The sequence below is a fragment of the Nematolebias whitei genome, chromosome 1 (genome assembly GCF_014905685.2).
Source record: "Nematolebias whitei isolate Nwh7 chromosome 1, NemWhi1, whole genome shotgun sequence".
Lineage (NCBI taxonomy): Eukaryota > Metazoa > Chordata > Actinopteri > Cyprinodontiformes > Rivulidae > Nematolebias > Nematolebias whitei.
In genome coordinates, this window is record NC_056498.1 from 76,991,276 (window position 1) to 76,996,627 (window position 5,352).

A 5,352-nucleotide genomic window follows, 5' to 3' on the forward strand; every position below is an offset into this window, starting at 1 on the left:
ATCAATAAATAGATTACTTGATTTCATCAGCCTTATTATTTATTAGATCTTAATGGACGAATGCTGAGTCAAGCCTTTAGGAATTTCATGAACACATTAGCAAGAAAAATTATCAAATTTGCCTTTCAAGCTTTTATTATCCCAAAAATTTAAATTAAAATAAAATCTACGAACACAATAAAAATATCAATACAACATAATGTCATGCGTGGTGTTTTCTGTGAGTATTTGGATCTGTTCCACGGTTCATAGTTGTATTTCCTGCTTCTGTTTTCACTCCCCAGGAGTTCCTCCTGGGTTTGTAATCAGCTCCTCTACTATTTATTTGGTTCACTGCTGCTTGCAGACGGTTGGTGTCTGTTGGATTTACCTTTGTCTGTTATGTGTTTAGTCTTTAAGTTAGCGTCCTCAGGCTGGTGTCATTTAGTGATGGCCAGATGAAGCTTCTTCAAGTGTTCATTCCTTTTGGTTCAAATAAAGGCTCATTTTTTTAGACTTCATGTGCTCACACTGAAACTTTGCGTTATCTTTCTCTATCTTTGTTATCTTTGTTTTTTTATGCAGCATAAAATTTTATTTTGATATTTAGGTCAGATAAATGTTAAGAATTCTTCCAAATCGTCTGATTATTTTGAGGAATCAAAGAACAAGTGAACATTTGTCAGTTTGCATCATCTTCAGTGGTCATAACCACACATTTCTTTTCAATTCACAAGGAAAACCATTAAGGTGCCTTACTGTGGTACAGCTGGTTGGGTAGGCCTTCCCTGGAAACAATGACATTCATGGTGCGTGTTCCTGACCAGACTCGTGGAAGGATGGCGTAAACCTTAGAGTCAGCTGAGGATTGGTTAAGGTCAGTGGAAGGTCCCCCAGAAAGAGTTAAGGGGATGGCTTCTGAAGGGTCTGAACCTCGGCAGCTGATGGAGTCAGGAGCTGGGGAGTGATGTGACATCTAAGAAAAAGTCTGTATCTGCTCTTATCCTGAAAGGCTGATTTATACTCTGACAGATGTCAACGTTGTTCTTTTTGCAAAGGTTGTGTGACAAAACTTGTCTTTTTGTTCTCACAGAATCTCCAAGAACCAGTTCTCTGCGTGTTTATGTACAAAGTAGAAAAGTTCTCACAACTGCAGGTTAACCGAGCCCGTTCCAGCAAAACGTATGAAAATACGCAAATAAATCAAATACAGATTGTCACAGAACTGTTTAAAGGACATTTTTCAGCCTCGACCAGGTGGTTTGGAGACACATTCACTAAATTAGTTTGGTTTGTGCTCCATCTGTCAGAAGCGGTGATGGTTTCTTAAGGACATATTTGTAAACTAATGTTTCTTCTTGGATCACAGCTAAAATACCAGAGTCCATTTCTATTTTCAACAGGAAATAAACTCCATCTCTGCCAGCAAGGCTGCTGCTGTGTAGTTGTTTCTGTTTGTGTGTGATGTGTGTTGCAGTGGGACGGCTCACCAAGAGTTTCTTTTTGAGTACAAACTGTCCGTTCAAAAACAACATCTTGTGAAGCAAGCTTTATGTTTGAAAAATGTAAATCATTTCAAAAAGTGAGGCAGCACGGTGGCGCAACTGGTAGAGCTGCTGCCTCTCAGCGAACAGGTCCCTGGTTCAAACCCCGGTCCAGGGGCCTTTCTGGGTGGAGTTTGCATGTTCTCTCCGTGCATGCGTGGGTTTTCTCCGGGTACTCCAGTTTCCTCCCACAGACCAAAAACATGCATGTTAGGCTGATTGGTAACTCTAAATTGTCCATAGGTGTGAGTGAGAGAGTGAATGGTTGTTTGTCTCATTTGTCTCTATGTGTCCCTGTGATGGACTTGCGACCCGTCCAGGGTGTACCCCGCCCCTCGCACAGTGATTGCTGGACATGGGCACCGGCGACCCCCGCGACCCAAAATGGAACAAGCGGGTAAAGAAAATGGATGGATGGATGGATTTCAAAAAGTGAAAGGCATATATTCCACAGATTCATTACATACATTGTGAAATATTTTGTCTTCATTTCTTGTAATGTTGATTGTGGTTTACAGATAATGAAAAACCCAAAAAACTCAGTCTCACGGGAAATGAGAATATTTGAAGAGGTTCAATATTATAAACTCCTGGTGTCACTCTGATCAGCTGATTAACTCTCAACATGAGCTACTAATGTCTCATTCCTCGAATTCAGCCACTCCTGAACCAGAGACTTCAGAAATGTCTGACCTGATGACGATAAACGAACTGGACTGTCTCAGTGTCTAATGTCCTCGTTTCACATGAAAGTAATTGTTCATGTAATTTGTAAATCAAGGTCTCAGAGTGTGGAGGAAGAGTAGAGAGGTCCAGAATCCACGTTGTTCAAGTCCAGAGTGAAGTTTCCACAGTCAGTGATGGTTTGGGTCCATGTCCTCTGTTGGTGCTGGTCCACTGGGTTTTCTGAAGTCCACAGTCCACGCAGCATCTAGCAGGACATTTAAGGGTGCATTCACACCAGTCCTGTTTAGTCCACTTTAATCAAACTCTAGCTCGTTTTCCTTGAAAGTCTGGTTCGTTTGGGGAGGTGTGAACGCGCCATCGAACTCTGTCACGGAACAAAAAGGCGAACTCTGGCCCGGGCTAAAACCTAGGTCTCGGTCCAGTAGAAGTGAACTCCAGCGCGGTTCGAGTACAGTGTGAATGTAAACAGACCAGGCCCCGCTCCGCAGGGCAAACAAGCACGCATCGCTCTGACCTTATATGGAGCCGTCAGCTGCCTTGTGTGGAAAACAATATTCTCCATGGTCTTCTGTCTCATCTTCTGCTCATGCTGAGTCCATTTTTGAAAAATGACAAAATATAACTCCTAAAACTGCTAAAACTTGATGCCACTTCGTTTTTATTTTTATTTACAGAAGAAGAAGAAGACGTGTCTTCAGAGGTTTTTGTGTTGTTTCTTTCAGTAGTTCTTGGTGCAGCGCCCCCACAGGCGAGCGGGGGAATAGGTTGGTTCAACAGGTTGACTTGACTGCACAGTGCAGTGTGAATGCAAACGCACCAGCTCAAATGTAAACAAAAGGTCATGAATATTGGTCCCGAACCGAACCAAATCTACCGGACTATCTGGTGTGAAAACAACCTTAGAGACTTCATGCTTCTTCTGCTGACGAGCTTCATGGTGATGATGGTTTCATTTTCCACCAGGACTCGGTACAGGTCCACACTGACAAAGGAACCAGAACCTGACTGTGGAATATTCTCAGTTTCTTTTGCTTTTACATCATTTGTAAGTTATAATCATCAAAATTAAAAGAAATAAAGGCTTGAAATATTTCACTCTGTGGAATGAATCTATGGAAAATATGAGTTTTACTTGAATTGTTTGTGTCAATAAGAAAAAAAAAACATTTTCATATTCTAATTGTTTTAGATGCACCTGTGAAGTTACAAATTATTAAATTTTGGTAGATTTTCTACTGCTGGACTTTACTAAACAAATCTAGAAAAAACATATAATTTGAACTGAGATAAACAAAAATAAGACGATACAAAAGGAAAAAGGACCAGCACAGAAGACAAAGACTAAACAAACTGACAAAACAACATACGAGACATGCTACCTGACACTGTGGCTCCTGAGAAGGTCAGGACCATCGAGCATCACCATGTTCTGAGAGTTGAAGCCAGGATGAAGACAGACACCGAGGAACTCGAGGATAAAGTAAAGAAATGGATTCATTTAAGAAAAAGGAAAAAACAAGAGGCTGATGTGGCAGTAAAACTAAAAAAAATCCAGAGCATGAGAAAACACAGAGGAACAAAACGGTTGTAAGAACTACAATCCACAGACAGGGAGCAAACAAGACATGAACTTAAAGGAACACTAATGAGACACAATGATGAACACCTGGGAAAACACAATGAGGAAGAGGTGAGAGTGGGTGGAGCAGGAGGCGACTGCACGAGGAGAGAAACACATGAGGAAACTGAACACAAGTAAAACATACCACAAGAAGACACATACACAAAAATACACAAAGATCCTGTCATGTTGTTCAGTGAACTGTCTCCTGCTACAAGAACATATAATAAAATCTGTTAAACCATCCATCCATCATCTTTACACACTTCTTAATTTTTGGATCACAGGAGTCTCTGGTGCTCATATCTGGCAAGCACTGTGGGAGAGGCGGGGGACACCTGGACACGTCTCCAGTCCATCACAAGGACACATATAACAAGCATGTTTTTGGTCTGTGGGAGGAAACCGACGCAGCACGGAGAGAACATGCAAACTACACCCAGAAAGGTCCAAGGCTGGGATTTGAACCAACAATCTTCTCACTGAGGGGCAGCAGCTCTACCAACTGTGCCACCCTTCAGCTAATATCATGTTAGATGAATAAAAATGATCAACAATCATTTTTCACATTTTAAAATGTTTCACAGCTAAAAGAACAGATTTCATCTAAATCCTGTTTTTGAGTCTTGAATTAAACAACGAGGACTTGGTCATAACTGAATGAACGATGCTGGACAGGAAAGTCAGGGTCAGAGGTCAGAAGGACGTCTCTCACGACACAAAACAGAAAATGTTTAAATGTAAGGAATTTTTGCACAATTTTGTTGACAACATAAAAAGAACGTGTTGAAATGAGGAGAGACAAAGAAGTGAAAAGATGTCATGGCAGAACTCTTCAAAAGTGACAAACCATAGTTTTATCTTGTGGAACCTGAGATGATTCAAACCTGTTCCTGGCCCAGCTAGGATTCCTCATCTCTTCACCCCTGGAAACCTCCAGGTTAGCATCTAACAACAACACATCAGCATCCGTGCACGTCCATAGAAATGTCTTTAATGAAATGTTGCAGAGTTTCTGAGTGGGCAGAATTTTCTCCATGTTTATGTCCAAATCTGTGACAAATAAAAAGAGGCCTCACGTTTTATGTATTTATATATGATAAGACCTCGCACAGTGTTGGTTCTGGCATGAAGGGCACCCTGTGAGAGCCCCTCACTGGGGACAATTCTCAGGTGTTCTAAACTTTAGCTTGACGTTGGTAAAACGAGCTGAACTTTAGCCGTTTCAATGTTCTCTATGGTCAGTTGGCTGTGGCGGCCATCTTAAACTGGATCAACTCCAGCGGTTAACGCGTTGATCAATCAGTTGTACATTTATCATGCAGATTTGTCAATAAAATCTGTTAAGAGTGGAATTCAATATTTTACTAACAGACAAACACAAAGTCATGGGTGAAAACATTATCACCACTTTCTGCCTTTCAGCAGCGAGAATTTATGACCTCAGCTCAAAGAACAACAACCAAACTTGAACAACAGCCATGTTATATATATATATAAATATATATATCTAAATATATA